Raw genomic sequence first — 21,533 nt, 5'->3', positions numbered from 1 at the left:
AATGGAATAGAATAGAATAGAATAGAATATTTATTGGTCTCATGTTGGTCTTACTCTAAGTACAATAATTCCATTACAACATGTTACCCTAAAAGAGTATTGCAATTACACGTACATTAAAATATGCCAAGACAGGGGTACATAAATCTTTCAATTATAGTTTGTCAAGGGACTGTCTCATTTCAAACATAGACAGAGATAATCAAACTATCTTTGTCTTACACTAGTACTAGCACCCAAAAGAAAAGGATGAGTATAGTTTTCTTTGTTCCTATTTACTGACAAGATTTGCTTGACCAACTATAATACCGAAGAGGATATAATAAGATAGAGCGATTCTGTCATAGTAAATTTTGTAACCACTGTAAATTCACTGCCATCTATCGACATACTTTAAAACTAAAAATTAAGATTTATAAAAATACGTTAAAATGTATTTAAATATGGATAAATGAGTTTTTATTTGCATTAATTATTTTTATATGATTTCGACCCATGTTCTTTCACTGATATGCGTTTAAATTATAAATAACAAACGAAACCGTCAACGCCCTCTATACGAGAGTAGGCCAAAACTAGTGGCGCCATCTGATTGAGAATGAAATTTTTGTGATTTTCGAGGCACGTTTTTTCCTTAGACTGTATACATCTATTACGGAGTTATATCTATCTTTGATAATACTTAAACACGTACAGTATTAGTGTTTTAATATTATTTTTCAACACACTTGCTCAAAACGACGTTTTTATTCCACCGATTTTTGGCTCATAATCCTAGATTTTAAACACGCGTGCTCTTTCAGTGTATTATTCCACTCGTGCTTTTTCATTATATTATCCGACTGAGTTAAGAAGCTAACTGATTGGTAATAATATGCATGGAAAGGGAGCCTTCTTTAACTGGTCGGACTGGCGGGCACGGGCGCGCCCGACCGCCTGCGCAGTGCGCGGCCCGGCCGGCCCGCCCGCCGCGCCGCTCGCGGCCGGGGCGAGCGAGGGCCGGCCGGCAGTACGAGTATGACAGATGTAACGCACAATACTAACTGTTTTAACTATTAAAATTTGATTAATATGAAAGTTTCTTTTTCTTCTCGCAAGTGTGTTGAAAAACGTCGTATGAAACGCGTGTGCATTGGTCATTACACACATCGGCTTTCTTATTGCGCGCTCGCTTACAGCTCGCGCGCACAATATCGCCTCGTGTGTAATGACCAACTTAGCACACTTGTGTCATAATGTACTATTATAAGTTTAGAATAATACTTATTTGCATTGCAAAACTCTTGCAGTGAATAAAAAGTGTGGTCTATTAGGTAGGTTTTCAGCTTGTTAACGAATTTTGTGTATGTTTGCTCTTTAGTTATTCCTTTTGGAAGGTAATTGTAAATTATTATAGTCATTAAGTGAGGGCTCTTATTACTAATAAAACTTAAAACTACTCTGTATGGCTAACAAGGCAGTGGCCATATATGTACTTACCACGTATTAGCACCATTGATAACGGGCAGTGGGCATATAAAAACCACCGGGTTTTTTTTTATTGAATTAATGATAATAAGGAAAAAAATCAAATATGAATGCAATATTAATAAATGCTAAATCGCAAGTCAGGCCCCATATGGAGTACTGCTGTCACCTTTGGGCAGATGCACCTGGATGCCAGCTTGGACCCTTCGACTCAGTCCAAAGGCGCGCTGTACGAATCGTCGACGATCCCAAACTCACAAGCGGTATTGAACCTTTAAGTCTTATAGGAGAGACTTCGCCTCCTTGTGTGTGTTCTACCGCTTGTACCTACAATGGGTTGTGCTCTGAAGAATTGTTTGACATGATGCCAACGGCCGCTTTCTATCACCGCACCGCTCGCCGTCGGTGGTGTTCATCCCCACACCCTAGAACCTAAGTGGTCGCGTACTGTGCGGTTTAAGAGGAATTTCCTCCCGCGGACGCTTCGGCTGTGGAAGCTCCCTGCCGAGGTTTTCCCGAGGGGCTACAGTATGGGGTTCTTCAAAAAAGGAGTGTACAGGTTTTTAAAGGGTCGGCAACGCGCATGTAATATCTCTGGTGTTGCAGACGTCCATAGGCTACGGTAACTGCTTAGCATCAGGCGGGCCGTATGCTTGATTGCCACCGACGTGGTATATAAAAATGTACTTTTCTTTTAACGCTATTATCTACCCGAATCAGTAATCAAAAGTAAAAATGCGTCAGGCCCGTTTAAGGGTTAATCTGTAAAATAAGCAGTAAACTTTCAGAATGCTACATGAATATATTTTAAATAATTATAGATGGTATGATTTTACCAAAACGTCGGCTAAATCGTACCGAAAAATGCATTTGACTATGTTAATTTCCTCTCATGATCTGAATGATCTTCTTCATATTTAATGTAGCCAAGAAGGCGTTTGTAACTATTTTCATAAAGAAAATGTCTACTAGGCCAAGTCTAGTTTTAGTTATTAGATTTCAATCCGATATGATACTTATCTGTCAGTGTCATAAGTGACAGTTCTTCATCCAAAAACGTGACTTTTAACACTGACAGGTCAGTATCATATCGGAGTACCAGTTTTTACTTAAACGTGTATGTTTAAGTAAAAACTGATACAATATAATCAACTCTCCCCTATATGGTCACTTAGATTGAACTTTTTGGCCCGGAACTTCTATGACATCGGAAGTAAATTAATTAATTAATCTATATGTCAGTCAGTCAGTAAATGCCAATTTATATGACGGACTAAAATATATATTGGATAAAATGTTGGTAATTTGAATTGATTTGCATTAGTGCGTGCGCCTCAGGTGTCGTGATAATGGAAGTAATTTAATATTTAGAGGTATTTAATACTTAGTGTACGTAAACTCAAAAGAAGCCCTACTCCTATAAATTGATCATGTCATGTTCATATACGTGTCGATGCCGGTTTCTTTAGCGAAACACTCCCGTTCATTTTTTTGCAAGCAACGCATGACTGTCAACCCTACGTAAAACCGCTGCGAGTATTGACTCTTAAGGGCCTCCCGACTTCGCACCTTCTCATAAAATAGAGCTACTTAACTACTTAGAAACGCCGGATTTACACGTGCTAAACTCCTGTGAGAATAAGGTACCTACCTACTCGGAAATTTCAATCCTTTTATCAAAAGGTAGGTAAGTAATGTAATGAATCTATTTATATTTCTAAGAATTTTATGATGAGTCAACTCTAACTGCCTACCTTAAATCCTTAGTAAGTACAGAAATCTCATATAAAAAAAAACGACTGTACCTATTGAATAAATTGCTTTTTTGTAAATATAAGCATATTTACAAAAAAGCAATTTATTCACACTGATGTTGTTTTAAACATAAATGAGGAAAATATTATTTAAATTTCTTGTGACCTTTTATGTTAACAAAATTTACTTTTGCAATTTTTACAGTAATTTCATAAAACATTTGTTTTTTATACACACAAAATACATCAGTAAACTTTTTATCCGACTCCTTTGCCATATTTAAAAAGGTATGGCATAAATTTATCTCCATACGGTAACAACGTAACTTTGTCAATGAATAAGAAAATTATCATACATCAGTATTCAGCTCATAAATTTGAAAGAATATAATGAAACTTTATCTAAATTGTATTTTAAACTGTGAGCACACAGGTTTCAGAAAAGCAATTATCCATTCAGGGTCCGGATCACCAACCTTGCATTTTTAAACATTTCATTAAAATGACTAAAGATCAAAACGCGGCCATCCCCACCTTAAACTATAATAGTATAAATAATGTCCTGCAAAGACTAGTTAAGATCTATGTAATTTCTAGAGAAAAATTAGTAATAAATGAAAACTTACGAATAGTTAGCAATTAATCACATTTCACTAACACCATTGCAATTTTCAGATCCGAAGTCTAAGCGTTTTGTTCGGCGTTCCGTAGAACTCATTAGTCACTTTTGTCGTATAATTTCGGCGAGTTGTTGACCATGTTAAAGTTGCGCACTGTACGGATGAACGAACATGCGGCAAGATGTCGGCGCGCGACGGGTCGCCTCGGCAGCTACGGTGAAACTGGCGAAGGCCCGAAGGCCGCTCGGTGGGCGGCCCGACCGCGCGGGCTTTCAGCTTCACCTTTCAGGTACCCAGGCCTGCTTGTCGCGCCGCTTTTTTTTCTAATACCTAATTTTACGTACTCATATACCACACTATACGACGTAGCCTTAATGGTAACAACTGCAAATTGTTTTAAACGGTTAACAGATTATTTGGCTACTAATTGTATTGCAAGTGAAAATATAGTTTTATCAAAAGTTTGTTTTAATAGGCTTCAAAATGGAGGAGGTTCTCTGATATTTTTTTTAATTCAGGCAACAAGGTAGGCCAAGGCAAATATTGCTATTTTTTTTAAACTAATTTATTCAAATAAAACTGAAAACGGATTATATCGCGTATATTGAATTTGTCACCCGTTGACCACGAACGCTGTAGGGTTCGAAACGTCGGGATGTATTATAAATTCAATATACGCGATGTAATCCGTTTTTCATAGTTTTATTTCATGAGTATAACTATCGCGGTAACCGAATACAATATAATTTATTCAAAGAACATAATGGAAAGTAGTTTACCAAAGCAAGTTTAAGTTTAAATAATAAATATAGGTGAATAAAAGTGATTTGGTTCTCTGACTTATTTTCCACATAAGAGGACAATCTACATTGTTACGTAGCTATCAAGTTAAATCAATTTTTTATCAAGCAGATACGTCTGCGATCGATCCTACTACAAATTTTATATTAAAGGAAAATGGAAAAAATACGCTTTCTTTAGTCCTGCCGGATGCGTATTTTTTGCCATTTTTAGGGTTCCGTACCTCAAAAGGAAAAAACGGAACCCTTATAGGATCACTCGTGCGTCTGTCTGTCTGTCTGGCTGTCCGTCTGTCACAGCCTATTTTCTCCGAAACTACTGGACCAATTAAGTTGAAATTTGGTATACGTTGAAGTTTGTGACCCAAAGACGGACATGTAACGTAAAAAAATGAATTTTAAACATGGGGGCCACTTTTGGGGGGTAAATGAGAGTATTCAAAAATAAAGTTTTTCAAACTATATCGTGTTATATATCAAATGAAAGAGCTCATTGTGGGAATCTCAAATTTTTTTTTTATAATTTTAGGATAAACAATTTAGAAGTTATTCAAGAAAATAGGCAAAAAATGCCCATTCCCCCCTTTATCTCCGAAACTACTGGGTCTAAAATTTTGAAAAAAATATACAAAATAGATCTTTACATGTAGATTATAGAAAAACCTATTAGAAATTGCAGTCAAGCGTGAGTCGGGCTTAAATACTTAGTCCGACCCCTACGGGTTTTTTAAAGACATTTCACTTACGTTTCACATAAAAAATACATTGTATACAAACGAAATTGTATGAGCAATCTACCGTTCACCAAGCAATTGGTCCTTGGTCGGTTTATAATCTTACACTCAACTGTACCTACTTTGAAAACGGAATTATTATTAAATTAAATAGGTATTTGCATTATTGTTTTTATTAATTTAAACGGTTATATTGTATAGATATTATATTTTTTCAGATATGATAAAAGTGTACCAAGAAACAAAATATTTACGAAGCAATAATATCTATGTACGGTCGGTGCCCCCACTTAAGTAACCAAGTTGCCATACTAATTGTATAGAAAAGTGGATACTTATGTTAGGGAACCGACTACGACTGTATCTACCTATAGGTAATCGCACTTAAACTATCGTGAGACATATTTCAAAATATTTATCAGTACGGTTTTTACTCATTATTATTTTTAGTCGCTTTTGGCGACATGTTTCGGATTCTTTGGGAATCCATCCTCAGGCACGAGTGTCCGCGGCGGTTGTACGTCGTGCACTGCCCGCGCCGCCCGCCTCGTCGCTCGTTGCGCACGCGCTGATGGGGCGGGTCGGGGGGCGCGGGGCAGTCCGCAGATGGACCTACCTACCTATAGGTAGTTGAATGTTAGCTAACGTTCACAAGTTCAACGAACAGGTGGTTGAAATCGGTAGGTAGGTACTAGGTAGGTACCTAAATAAAATAAATAAATAAATAAATATTAGTAAATAAATAAATATTATCACACCTTTTACACTTTATTATATTGACGTACATTTGGGTTTTCGACAAATTTTAGTTTAAATGAATGTGATTGTAGAAAACGCATTATTTGATGTATTATCAGTATTATATAGGTACATGTTAGGTACACTTCACGTAGTTATAAGTATTATTAAGTACATAAAAAAACTTCTTTATTTCTCCAATTTGATAGGCACCCATACATCGCACAATACATCGGCATTTTGAACGTTCCGTCATCGCGTGACCGCGTCGCTAACTGAACTGAGCGGCCGGCGAAAAGCCAGCAATCTGGTGTCGCGGGGCGAGGTAATTCGAGTCGGGGCGGGGCGGTGCGTGGCAGATCTGTATGGTAATACTATTACTTATTCTATGCTTTATTTATCGACGTTTCGACACCTCGGTTCGGTCGGTCGGTTACGAAACCTGTGTCGAAACGTCGGTAAATAAATGTAACAAAATAAATTCGCAATAGACCCGATTTTAATTGTGATTTAATATGTATCTCGTTATCGTTTCTGTTTCATATCTAGATCATTGTTCGAATTGGCCCGCTAGTCTGTATTTTTAATAGTCTAACAGACTTATTTTTTCGATTTTCTCAAGAGAATGAGCGTAGGCAATAATGTAATTTCAGCAGATTGCTTGTTGAACTAAAAGTAAATATTAATTTAGGGTTAAAATAAGAGAAAAAGGGTTATTACCTGATACATTATATGCCTTAAACAGTTTTTTGACAAGTTTTCACATTGATGCATCAAGGCGGTTTGTTTACAGAAGGCGTACCGGGAAACGCGAAAATCGAAATTTCGTTATCTGCGTGTTTATTGCTCGAATGTGCAAGAGTGATTGTTGCGTCTAGTGCCTAATTCGTACGTTGAACCTTGGAGATCTAGACTGCTGAGTGAAATGATACTAGTGGACTGTAAACACTAAATTTATTTGCAAGTTACAAGATTAATTTTTAACGCGACGCGACATGTGTCGTTGCGCGAGCCGTTGTTTCGAATCTGACGTCCCCCCGCGGACCGGCCCCCGGGCCCGTCGCCGGCTAACCGGTCCGGTGACGTGAAGGTGGACGTCATCGCTGTTGCTTGGGGAGTTAATTTGATGCGGTGGCGGGTTTGTCGCCAACATATACTCCCGGCGTTGAAGACCTTGGGTCTTCAAGATCTTGGATGGGTAGAGGACAAATTGTGTTGAAGGCCCGACGAATGACTCCCTTTTTCGTCTTTATGTCGGCTACTCTTGCGATGCCATCTCTGCCAAGCAGCACTTGGACGATGCGGCCGAGCAGCCACATAAGCGGCGGTAGATTCTTGTCCTTGATTACTACCATGGTTCCGACGTCGAGTTTGCCCCTTGAGCTCTGCCATTTGGTTCTCTGTTGTAGACCAGAAATGTACTCAGTGGAGAACCTGTTCCAGAAGTGCTGTTTCAGGAACTCGATGCGCTGGTACCTTTGTAGTGAGGTAATCTTTCGGTCAGTAAGCTGAGGGTAAGGCAAAGACGTGAGAGGCCTTCCAATCAAGAAGTGAGATGGACTCAAAAAAGATAGATCAGATGGATTATTAGAAAGTGGCGTAAGAGGACGTGAGTTTAAAATCGCTTCGATCTTTACTAAACACGTCGCCAATAACTCATAGGTGAGGTGTGTAAGACCTAGGGTTCGTCGCAGGTGGTACTTTACCGACTTCACCGCAGACTCCCAGATTCCTCCGAAGTGAGGTGTGTATGCTGGGATGAAAGAGAAATTGATTTGCGCGTCGGCCATATCTGCCGCAAAGTCTTGTTTTAATAGGTTTGAGAGCTCATTGAAGGTACCAACAAAGGTCGTGCCATTATCTGAGAAGATTACCTTTGGCTTGCCACGACGACCAATAAATCGGTTAAGAGCTGCCATAAAAGCCTCCTTGGTTAAATCCGAAACAAGCTCCAAATGAAGTGCCTTGAATGCTAAACACACAAATATGCAAATGTAGGCCTTTACGAGCCTACACCCCCTACCTTTGCGGTCAGCTATAAGAATTGGACCGGCATAATCGGTGCCTGTTTCAAGGAACGGATATTCAAGGTGCAACCTTTCCTTCGGCAAGTTACCCATTATTGGTTGCACTGTTTCACCCTTCAACCGAACACATTTGAGACAAGTATGGACAACCTGTTTTGCCAAGTTTCTTCCTCCGAGCGGCCAGTAGTTAAGTTTTATAGTCGCTAGAAGTAATTGAGGAGGCGCGTGAAGTAGACGTAAGTAGAACATTTTAAAAAGCAGCCTTGCAAGATGATGCTTACTACAAATGACTATAGGATGCTTTATGCCATAGTCATAGAATGAGTTGACAAGTCGACCCCCGACTCTAATAAGCCCTGAATCAAAAAATGGCGATAGCGAACTAAGCCGGCTTTTCTTTGGCAATGGTTTGCCTGTTTTAAGAAGTTCGTACTCGTCAGGAAAAGAGTCTTGTTGGGACCTGCGAAGAAGTAGAACTGAAACCGATTCTAGCTCAACTAACGTAAGACCACCGGTTGTCTTAGTATTTTCTTTTTTACAATTGTGGATGAATCTAAGTGTATACGCTATTATCCGTTGCAATTTTGAATATGATGATTTGTTTTTAATTAAATGTTCTATTGGGTTGCAAGAGTTATCAGGGGGGGGACATGCGACAAATGCTTTAGCCGGTAACATCTCTGGCAGTGGAGACTGGTTACCAGACCTTGGGGCAGACGGCCAATAGGCCATGTTCTGCTTCAAGAATGATGGTCCCGACCACCACAAGGAAGAGTTCATTATGAGGTCGGCACCTAAACCTCGAGATACCAGATCTGCAGGATTCTCCTTTGCAGGTACGTAGCGCCAAGAAGCGGCTTTGGAGCTTTCCTGGATCTCTGATATCCGGTTTTTGACAAAAGGCCGTAATGAACAAGGAGATGATGATAGCCAACCCATGACTATCATCGAGTCACACCAAAATACGCAATGGTCTGGTTTCCGGGTAAGTGACTCAAGAACCTTTGTGCACAACCTTGCGCCTAATAAGGCCCCGCAAAGCTCAAGACGAGGAATAGTTGTAGCTTTAATCGGCGGCCTTTAATCCGGCTCGAAGGACCATGTGTTGCGTCTAGTGCCTAATTCGTACGTTGAACCTTGGAGATCTAGACTGCTGAGTGAAATGATACTAGTGGACTGTAAACACTAAATTTATTTGCAAGTTACAAGATTAATTTTTAACGCGACGCGACATGTGTCGTTGCGCGAGCCGTTGTTTCGAATCTGACGTCCCCCCGCGGACCGGCCCCCGGGCCCGTCGCCGGCTAACCGGTCCGGTGACGTGAAGGTGGACGTCATCGCTGTTGCTTGGGGAGTTAATTTGATGCGGTGGCGGGTTTGTCGCCAACAGTGATAGAGCGGAATAACTAGATTTTCTTGTTTCGGGGTAGGCCCTCAAGATTGTGCTAGTGGCGCCCCCTGCGCAAAGTTTTTAATATTCCCTATTTTTGAACCAATTACAACTAAGACGTACAGTCCGAAAAGAAATTTAAGAAATTTATTGAGGGCGCCACTGAGTTCCAAAGGCAATACATAATAGAAACATCTATACATAAATCTCATTCTGCCGCATAAGTGCGTCGTGTACGTTTTCTGTTTGAGAGATAATGTTTGCCGTTGACATAATTATATACCGGAACGGATATTTTCAAGCAACCTCAAAACTTCACAATATGTACATAAATTAGACCGAAATTCTAATTAACTTATTCATACACGCGCTACAAGCCTCAATTAGCTAATTATCACTTGCCTTGATCTGTAATTTTGACTTATGTATTTGAAAGAAAGGGATAAAACATAATCTAACTAATTGAGGCTTGTAAAGTTTAATGAAATTAGGAGAATTAAATCAATATTTGTAACACAATGCCTTGGTTTGGAACTCAATTAAGTTATAAAACTTATGAATTATGGTATACTTACCAGACATTTTAGCAGGTTATTCATAAACATCTTTAAAACAAATCACTACCGTACAATTTGATCAACGTTGGCCAACGTTTTTTGCATCTTCTGAGTTGAACTACGATTAAATTTACTAATATTCATTTTTTCGAAAGACATCTCATTAAACACAGAAGTGTTTAGGATTGGATTATTTTGACAAGACAACTGGTGTTGCCACTATGATTAACTTTTCGTTCCATTTTATTTAATTTCTACAATTTTTTGTAGCACAGTACATAAGCATGAATTCAGTTTCATAGAAATAGATAACCAAACAGATACTACATAATATGACATATCTTTTTCACAAGTAAAAGAGATGATACCATAAAGCTACCGTAACATGTAACATAATTATGCGTGCATCATTCACACACAGCAGTATATGCAAGTATGCACGCAAGACGTAAATGCAAGCAGCTCAGGGTGCGTACTGAATGCGTCTAGACGTTCTTGTGTTATGCAACTGAATCAGCCTTAGTTTATACGAGCGGGGTGCCAAAGACTACTTCAGATTAAGTACATTCACTCACTCTGCGGATTTACGTAAAAACTTTACACTTAGAAATTACTTTTTTCACTCGTTAGCATTTGAATAATAGAAATGAAGTATGCCTTCACTATGCCTAAATTGGTAACTTCCTTTATTTATTGATATGCTTTGGCTATGTATATTTTTTTTATTACTCTCGTCTATTCTCGCATTTTATTCAAAGCACACCTTTAGTTAATACATTATTAAAATCAGTGTTATGTCGGTAAATCCCGGTGTCATCGGTGTCATGTGCGGAACTCATCCGTGGAGTGGAAATCTGATGTCTAAGTTGTGCGACTGCAGCAGGTAACGATTTTACGCTTACTGTATCTTGCGACAGAAAGCCAGAATCAACGCCTGCGGTCTTCAACGGTGACCAACGATTCGGTTCCCACAGTTCCCGGACCTGAGGTAACTTCGCTTACACTTATTATACACTTTAGTCTGCATAACTTCATAATTTCATTACAATCTAGCTCAAATTTCACTTTCTCTTTCGCCCCTTTTTCTCGCTAAATACAGTAGTAGTAATAACATAATTACTTTTAATTTACTATTATTGTCAACCAACTTCCAAAAAAGGGTAATTCTCGGTTCATCAGTCTTCCGTACTCGGTCATACTAAATCCAATTGTAACATATTGTTTTGTATTCAACCAATCTTCAATATTTATATTATATTTTTATACCAGATTGGGTATGACTTTATGTCACCAGTAATGTTTACCAATTTAGTAGAGATACCATAGAGAAGCTAGTGTGTTGATAAAATTTTCGTTGTTGAGATTTATTTTATTGTATGACGACGGCGGTGCGAAATATCTTTAAAATACTTAATTTAGTATGTCAATTAAGCCGTAGCCGGTATTCGCTGTGTAGTTGCGCGAGCGCCCGAACCATGCACAGCCTTCCTTGAATTTTAGATATTCTATACCTGAGACGAACTGTGTCACTTCAAAGTGCTTATACGTGGCTGTCTCGCGGCGGGTGTATAAAGGCTTATGAATTCTTATGATTCTCAACACGGCCTCCGCCGACCGGCTCCGAGCGCTCTTGGCTCCGGCTCAAGTCCCCTTCATTCCCCTATGTCTCGCCGGTAAATAATTGCGAAATAATTGTGCTCACTACTCCACCTTGACAATTATGTGCACTTTATTCGAAGGTGCTCCTAGTTTACGCCTCGCCTTGTACAGGTTTAATTACTACCTTGCGTAACATGTGACTTTATTGCTAGCGCACACATACTTACTGCGTATTGTATTCCCTGTCTGCCAACCGCTTGTCAAACTACTGACAAGAAATAAAGAAAACGAAATGTTAGCTTTTATTTATTAGATGACCGGTCTGGCTTAGTGGGTAGTGACCCTGCCTGTGAAGCTGATGGTCCTGGGTTCGAATACCGGTAAGGGCATTTATTTGTGTGATGAGCACAGATATTTGTTCCTGAGTCATGGGTGTTTTCTATGTATTTATATTTTATATATATCGTTGTCAGAGTACCCACAACACAAGCCTCCTTGGGCTTACCGTGGTCAATCTGTGTAAGAATGTCCTATAATATTTTTTTATTTATTGACCAGCGACCCGCCCCGGCTTCGCACGGCTTTCACAAAATCTTAACAAATTATACACCTAAACCTTCCTCAAGAATCACTATTGATAGGTGAAAACCGCATCATGTCACCGTTCAGTAGTTTTTGAGTTTATTGCGTAATACATACCTACATACAGACAGAACCCCGCGGCGGAGCACTTTGTTTTATAAGGCGTATACATAAAAGGTTTACTTATTTGTAATAACACATCGCGTGACAAAGTACCAGATTAAGGAGGTCATTTGAATATTAACCTGCATATTACACAAAATGCATCGGGTTTGTCTATATTGTTATAAATTATGTTCAGTTTATTGCTCTTTTAAATAAAATAATTAATTAATTCTAAAAGCTCCTTATTAGGTACTTTATCATAGTGCGATTCAAAATAATTTATATACCCACATACCTATTTGTGCGTATATTGTGTTGGTGGTTATGAAGCCAGAGCAAAGTTCATTCCTGGTAGTAAGATGCTTTAATTTAGCCGGCGGTGTAAAAGCCGCTGCGGAAAGATAATAGCGGTTCTTAAAATAAAGCCTTTGTGTCATTATTATGACAACGCTCGCGACGGTGGCGGCGCGCAGCTCCATTAACTATGAAATTGATTTAGAAATATTAAAAATAATAACCCTACAGCTTCTAAACAAATGCTGGACTTTGTTAAAGCGGGTGCAGCTTGTATAGATACTGTGGTAGCCGGCAAATTATAGGAAACATTTATTTATGGAATATTCTTAAAGAATATTTAAAGCTTAGAGATTTTGCAATAGCTGTATATTGCACATACTAATACTTAATAGCGAATCAATGACGGAGCTTAAAGACAATGGAAGCCGTAATTTCACTACCACCATATGCACTCTAAAGTAGTTCCAAATAAGTACCTAAGGTGTGAGATAATAAACCTCTTTAGGTAACGTGACTCAAACATCACGAATACAAAATGTGTTGAACATGTTAGGATAGAATAGAGAACTCAGGGTTCGAATAGAAGAGCACGAGCAATTGAAAGGACTACGGAACGAAGCCAAGCGCTACGATCGCGACGCGACACAGGCGTCGCGTTGTTCTCAAAATAATGCGCGGCTACTGCGCTATTTGAAGTGTGTCGCTACTTGAATAATTTATAAGTCGAGCTCGTCTCGGAGTGCACTACATTTCTGTAGCTAAACCATACTATACTCCGGCCCATGTCAAATAAAGTGCCACTCGCTAAAATTAACTAAAATACGGGCGGCACATTTCAAATCCTGCTCAGTCAACGCTAATCCCCGGCTAAACGTAGTGAAATATTTAAGCTTCAATTACAAACTCACCTAAGAGCTTTAAACTGAAATCTTATATGATGTGTATACATATACATCTATCTTCGTACCTATATCTGCATATTATATATGCTAAGAATATAAGGATTAGGCTCTGACATAAATACAATAAAGTCATCGGACGTGAAGGAACAGGCAAAGGTTTCACGGGCTTTACACATTAAGGAAAACAACATTTTCTCGGGTCACTTTTTTCCTCGGGGATAAATACAATATATTGCGGCACTGAGGTGCCACAGGCAGCGCCTGAATGAACACAATTAGCTGGTATCGTGTCAGGTGGGACGGCCATAGTGTCGCGATCACCTCGTCACACAAACGGTCCTGCTTTTAGTTGTAAACCATAAATGTAGTAGGTACACATTTTGTTTATTGGATACTCTTTATAGTCTGGCTAAAGAAAGTTGAGGGAAGTATAGTAAATTATATGTAAATGTAAAAAAACGTACACAATACTATACAAGTAGGTACCACACCATATATCCTCCTCGCTCCGCCATCTTCTTCATCAAAATTTTACATTAACTCTTTCACTTTTCGAGCTGTTCGGCTGTGGAATGCTTTGCCGTTAGATATCAGATGTGCTAAATCCCTTCCCATTTTTAAAAATCTGTTGAAATTACATTACCTATCGCTGCCTAACTTGCATTTTTTATATGATTATATATGTATGTATGTAAATGTGTAAGTAAGCAAGTAACTAAACACTTTATTTTACGAAAAAGAAAGGAATAATATGTGTATATATTTGTTGTATTTGTATGTATATGTATATTATGTTCACGTTTATAAATTGTGATTTTTGTATTTTTATAAACAAATCCAGCACTAAATTGTTAAATTATATAGTAAAGTCTTAGTAATAGGGTCCCGTTTTTACCCTTTGGGTACGGAACCCTAAAAATGACGTTTCTGTTTAAAGAAATATTTTGCCAAAACTGGCACAGAGGTAGGTACTATTAAAGTGCAATACGTCGGCGTGGAATAGTGGATATGATAACAGATAATATTACTCATGTACCTACACTAGTAAGCTGGCTTCGATTTGCTCGTTCTACTTTCTAAATTTGGTATTGCATCATAGCACAGCATTAGCGAAGGTCTCCGTTTTGACTCGGACAATCTGCTTTTGTATGTCCGGATACTCCGGATTTTCTCCTCTATAGGTACAGGTCGCAATTCTCAATCGATTCTCGTGAAATTTTGTGAGCAGGTTCAGTATACATAGAACTTTTTGTATTTACTTTTTTTTTTTGATGTTCAAAATAGTGGAAAGTAGCATAAAGGACTAAAGTGCCATTAGCGTCTATGGCACTTAGGACTATTGTGAGTATGCTATGATAATGACTCAACGAAGTAATTATTCTAAGAACAAATTAACATTATTTTCTATTAAAATATTTTAATTTGTTTTATTTAAAGTAGACACACTACTATTTAAACTTCGCTAGCCCGTAACCACCTGAGTTTATTAGTTAGGAGGTCGAACCATACTGTTCTACCTTACGGATAGCCAGGGGGCGCCACAAGCCCTCAGGAAATTATCATATACCATAAGGCCGAGCGGTCTAGCATCTGTCGCGTTACCAGAGGACGCTGGTTCGATTCTAGCTCTGGACACTGAAGGCCTTGCTCATTTTTTCCTTTGTATATGATATTTATCTCGGTTTGAAGTAAGTTTTTTTTTTGTTTTTTACATGTTTTAAACTTACCAATAGCGAGGCAATCGCGAGGTCAATAGCTCAGAACAGAGCCACTAGTTTTTATCTTTTAGGCTACGCGCGCACTGCGGATTTCTGCCGTGCGTTTTTTTTCCGCAAAATCTATGAAGTCTGCAACCTCTTTGAAGTGCGCGCACTGCGGAAAATAATCTTTATGCGGATTAAAATCAGTGGTTTGCTGCAGATTGGTTGCGGTGCGGTGCCGCACGAATTTTCTGCATCCTATGGACTATTGAATAAATCCGCGCACTGCGGAATAAAATCCGTGCGGACACCGGCCGGCAGCCATCCAGTGACGCAGTTGTTCTCGCGACACGTTGCTGCGCGGTCATGTCGTCGCCTAGCGCGCCTCCGAATTTTCAACGTCCGTCCTTAACTTGAGTTGGGACTAGAATGGCAAAACGTGCAGATGTCACCGCTGTGCGCGTACTGCACACACACGATTTTTTTTCCTTTGCGTTTTTAAAAACGCACCGCAACTCGCCGCACCGCAGTGCGCGCGTAGCCTTATTCTCGGAATCCGCCAATTGGTAATAAAGTGGAACTACTGACGAAGAAGAACGTAAAATGATAGAATATGGAGTAATTTAAATACTTTAAATTATAAATTTAAATCATGTTTGTGGCAAATAAAATAAATGTCACTCCAAAGTGACAGCATTGTTTTGATATCGGGTACCGAATAGGCGCTATAATTATAAGTATTATCATAGGCCGATACTATCTATTTATTTTACAGTACGTCTTAAACCAAGGCACAAAACATCTCATAATTTTAATACACATTGAATGCCGCAAAGGTAAAAAGAACACTTGCATCCACACATCATTGAAATGAAAACTAATCTGATTCCTTTTCTCTATCTACAGGTTGGTATAGAGTTGTGACGTCACTGACGGTGTTCGTGTCGCGCGGGAGTGTTTAATAGGTTTTGCTAAGTCCATAGATCACTTATCTGCTTCACGGAGTACCTACCTACATATTTTAAGATGACTTGCGGTCGCCATATACTAATTTTATATGAGAGCCACTCAGACGCTCATTTTAACTGCATGCTAGTTTACAATTTGCGAATACTTATTCGAACTCACAAAGTAAAAGTCTACTTCAACAAGTACACATAAGTACAAATCTGAAAAACAATTACGTTCTGGGAATGTATAAACATGGGTCATAGAACAACAAAAAAAACCGGCCAAGTGCGAGACGGACTCGTGCACCGAGGGTTCCGTACTTTTTAGTATTTGTTGTTATAGCGGCAACAGAAATACATCATCTGTGAAAATTTCAAGTGTCTAGCTATCACGGTTGATGTGATACAGCCTGGTGTCGAACAGACAGACGGACAGGCGGACAGCGGAGTCTTAGTAATAGGGTCCCGTTGTTACCCTTTGGGTACGGAACCCTACACGGTAAGTTCTAATGCGTAAATCAGTCTAAAAAGCTTGCCGCGTAGTATTTGAATGTTCAGATTGCGGCTGCAGCAGCAGATAATTGGTGGGAAAATATCACTGTAAATTTCCTTGACAAATAATAATTATATATTATAGGAACATTTTTACACAAATTGACTAAGTCCCACGGTAAGCCCAAGAAGGCTTGTTTTGTGGGTACTTAGACAACGATATATATAATATATAAATATTTAAGTACATAGAAACATCCATGACTCAGGAGCAAATATATGTGCTCAATCACACAAATAAATGCCCTTACCGGGATTTGAACCCAGGACCATCGGCTTCATAGGCAGGAGGCAGGACCCACTAGGCCAGACCGGTCGTCTGCTTGCTTTAAACTTAAATTGCTTTACTGCCCTTTCCGCACGTCGTGATTAAAACTTTCAATACGTCAGTAATTTAACCAAAGATATTGACAGTGACATCGCTCGTCATCCCGCTGCTGGAGCCGCAAGCCGAATAACCATTACATGTATATGTGACCTACAAGTATATGTGACCGCGATGGAATTGCTTCATAATGCGGAGTCGGTGGGGGGCAGTCTTTGTCTAAGGCACACGTGCTTCTCTGATAATTAGCCGTTTGCGTGACAGTGACAATTACCACCTCGGTACCGATGTCGGGCAACACACCGCCACATGTTTACAGTAATTGTGCAATCATGTCTAATGACGTAACAATATAATGTGTAGCTTTTACATAATGAGTTTTATATTACTCATTCTGAGGATATATTGTCTGTTTCTGTTTTAGTGACGTTATCAGCAACTTCATTTAGAACGTTTATTACACAATGTCCGTAGCACTGCGACGCCGTAGCACTGCTACGTCGTAGACCGCCTACGGCGTAGCGACGTTATTTTTTGTTTAATCCGGCGCAGCTAAGCTAAGGGAAGCACAAATAAATAACTCGGTATTAGCAGCTTACACTAAAATACGCTTGGTGACGTTGTCCCTGCATTAACTTTGTACTCGCATGCAAACCGAGACAATAAAAAGTTCATGAACTCTTTAAATTGTTCCTTTTTGAGGCGGTTGTTTGAATAAAACTTGCAATGTACATAATTGTCTTTTAGTTTCAAGACCAGATAATTTTTGTTTCTTCCTAAATCTTTGTGTACAATAAATAATTTTACTTTACTTTTACTTTAAAAGAGTAAACCTGTTTTTAGGACCGAATTCACAAAAAAAATTTTGCTCAATTAATCATTTGGTTCGCGTTACTGCAAGCCAGCGCTCCGTAACCAACGCGATTTCGAGCCAATTTTGATACATATTAATATTACTCATTCGAAAGAAGACCTATCGCCATTATTACGCCAGTCTTTATTTTCAATGAATTACAACGTATCAATTCCGGATATAATTTTAACAAAAATTACAAACGAATGAAATCGATCTCTAAGCAGAATGAAATCGATCTCTAAGCAAAGAAGTCTTTAAAAAGTGAAAAAAAAAAACAAGATTTTTCGATTACTTACAAACTTCTTTCTTTTTGAAAATGGTTAAAAAAATGTTACTTATGCCACCCGTGCTATAAATCAAAATATTGCCAATTAATTAACTATCATAACCATTAATCACTGGTTCAGTAGTTTTGAGCCTACATTGAAACCAAATGTGGCATTCCATACCTAAAGGGACCTTATGCTCCATGCGCAAAAGGACATTTTAGGCATGGAACGTAACAAACATCCCCATGCACACTATTTTTACAATGTTAAATAAATACATCACTTACAATTGGGTAAAATGTATAGTCTGTGTCTTTAGGTATTTAAAAGAATGTAAACAAACCACAATTAGGTATTTTATTGGGCAAGAAAATTCTTCAAGTCCATTTAACTGGAAATGCCATAATTTACAGAAGTTTTACTACGATATAATTACTTACTCAACGTAACAACGAAGCTGCTATATGATATGATATGATTTATTTATCTCACAATATACAATTGCACTTAAAATTACACATGGTAGATTCTTAGGAATTTATATTGTGATTGTCGGTTTTTTACATTATGAATAATTGAATATGAAAAATAACAGAGACAATCAAAATTACATTCAAAATTATTAAATTACAATAGTATGTCAGCAGTTTCGTTAAATTCTATATAATAGATTAAAAAACATTCAATAAATTAAACAATTATCTAGAAAATAAATTCGCCAGGAATGGGTCGTTATTAACTCTATAAAATAAATAAACAAAATTGAGCATATAAACGTGCTACTATAGGAATATATCGGAATGATATGATTAATCAATAGTAATTTAGTTTTGTAATATACGCTATTACTTCGCCCTAGCAAAGAACCTAAAACAAGATTATATATTTAGCCATTTGACGGTAGATGAAAACATTACACGATTAAATGAAATAGGTTAAAGCCAGAACGATGAGGAACAGACCCAGGCAGTTTTCTATTTGGTTGGTTAACTGATAAATGTTTCAAGTATCCGAAAATGTAAAAACACATTGTTTACATTGATTTAACTACCTAAAGATACAGACTATATGTAGTAATGTATGCTTGTAACAGAACGCAACTACAGACTGTTTATAATGACCCAATGCATATGGGAGTGGCAGTGACAACGAGCGTCGTTTCGAAGTACAGACGCTGTCAAATTATAATGAACTGTGTAACTATAGGATTAGCCATATTAGATCTCTCTCTCTTGTCTGGACGATCAATGGTGGTGCCTGTGTAGACTTAACATAAGAGGAATATAATAATAAACTCGGTGTTAACTGAAGAAACGTTTTATTACTAAACATTACACTATAGACTCGGATACTTTAATATAGTAACCCTGCCAAGGATAGTTTTGTTCGTTACACATATCACAATGACTAACTCATAACGGTCGAGAACAAGAGAAATAAATTAAAATATGCTTTTAACTTTTATGATCCTTCGAAATCATGCGGTCTCTTTTAATTAGGTTTAAAAACCCCTCTAAGAACGCGTCAAATACTTATTAAATCAGTTTTCGTTAAAATAATTATTTTTAATTATTCAAACTGCTGCTCATTATGCATTCAAAGCGGTCAGTAAGCTGACGATCTTTTCTAAAGTATTGCGACAGTAATCCATTAAAGCTCCTATCTTACACACTACGCTTTTGCAATAGGGACCTAGCTGCATGCAAAATAAAGTAAAAAAAATGAGGTTGCGTTGACGAAGATAAGTGGTTAGTAAATAAAGCAATTGACGGTTGGGAACATTTTATTTGCTTAAAAGCGGGATTACTACTAGGGACACTTTTCTTTAGGTCATACTAACTTAATTTAGATGGTTATGTAGAAGTTTAAATAGGTTAAATATGGCGGAAAATTGAAATACACGTGACTCGTTTACTTAAATGTTAAATATAATATTGTCTCTGGTAGTTTATGTGACTGCTATATAATGAATGGCATTAAATTACGAGTATTGGTTTATGAAACGAGGGAAAAAAGTTTCATAATATGATCACACAAGTGTTTGAATACCCCGGTTATACCCCGTATATCATACCCCGGTTTGACGGGGGCAAACATGCACGGGTCCTAGTAATTTAAAATAAGCAGACAAATGTTTTTAATAACAGAGTAAAATAAAAAAAGTCGTCTAGGAAAATATTTTCAGGATCACCATTAGTAGTGAGTCCATGCGCCTTAGGGACAGTAATATTTTGTATGGGAGACAAATTTCGTCACCTGAGTCGCCATGATTTTTCTTAAAAACCGGCCAAGTGCGAGTCGGATTTTTTATGTATAGAGTGAGATGTATTTAAAAAATCCGTAGAGGTCGGATCAAAAACTAAATAATTTAGTCCGACTCACGCTTGACTCCACATTTCTAATAGGTTTTCCTGTGATCTATAGGTAAAAAACTATTTTGTATATTTTTTTTCAAAATTTTAGACCCATTAGTTTCGGAGATAAAAGGAGGGAATGGTAATTTTTGGTAATTTTCTTAAAAACCTTCTAAACTATTTATTTTAAGATTACAAAAAAAAATATATTTGAGATTCTCATAACGAGCTCTTTCATTTGATATGTAACACGATATAGTTTTAAAAACTTTATTTTTTAATTTTCTCATTTACCCAAAGTGGCCCCCATGTTTAAAATTCATTTGTTTACGTTACATGTCCGTCTTTGGGTCACAAACTTACCTATGTGTACCAAATTTCTACTTAATTGGTTTAATCATAGACTACAAACTTTAAGGCCGGTTGTACATGCAAAATCGGTTCATAAGGCTAGTTATACACTATAATTATTTTTCAAGTAAAGATATATATATATATACGCGATAAAAACTATGCCGGCTCCAACCCTACACCACGGACCCGAGAAGATTTAATTCCCTCCTAAATTGTAGGAGGGTATCCCAATATGGGACCGGCAACAAACTCGGCGGGACACATCTTTTCAAAACATCAGAATGTCCAGCATCATCCAACACTAAGGTCTCACAGTCTATGTCTTGCTTGCTCCTTTATCAGATGGACTACAGGATCCCAAGCTGGTGGTAGAGAAAAGCCATCTTCCCTATTAAAGTTTGGATATTTCTTAATCTCAATGGCCTCGCGCAGCATTCTGGGTATGTAACGCTTCTCCTTGGCAAGAACCAGAGGCTTATCAAACTTGATCGAGTGATTGGCTTTATCCATGACATGCTCACAGACAGCAGACCTAGGTCGACGGTGCTTGACATCAGCTATGTGTTCCTTCACCCGAGTGGAAATGCTCCGTTTCGTCTGC

At 38.1% G+C, this 21,533-nt stretch overlaps 2 protein-coding genes across 2 annotated transcripts in view; both read right to left on the bottom strand.

Annotated features, from left to right (window-relative positions):
* LOC134744222 (chaoptin-like) overlaps positions 1 to 4,158 on the bottom strand; it is a 38,662-nt gene extending 34,504 nt beyond the window's left edge. The window contains exon 1 of the mRNA XM_063677954.1: positions 3,848 to 4,158. The gene's annotated coding sequence lies outside the window, so the exon portion shown is untranslated. The remainder of the gene's footprint in view (positions 1 to 3,847) is intronic.
* The window catches only part of LOC134744237 (26S proteasome non-ATPase regulatory subunit 12), a 423,568-nt gene that overhangs the window by 368,995 nt on the left and 33,040 nt on the right, over positions 1 to 21,533 (bottom strand). The window lies entirely within an intron of this gene.

The sequence above is a fragment of the Cydia strobilella genome, chromosome 9 (assembly GCF_947568885.1).
Source record: "Cydia strobilella chromosome 9, ilCydStro3.1, whole genome shotgun sequence".
Classification (NCBI taxonomy): domain Eukaryota; kingdom Metazoa; phylum Arthropoda; class Insecta; order Lepidoptera; family Tortricidae; genus Cydia; species Cydia strobilella.
Note: the sequence above shows the minus strand (reverse complement) of the source record. Positions and strands in the feature narration are given on the sequence as shown.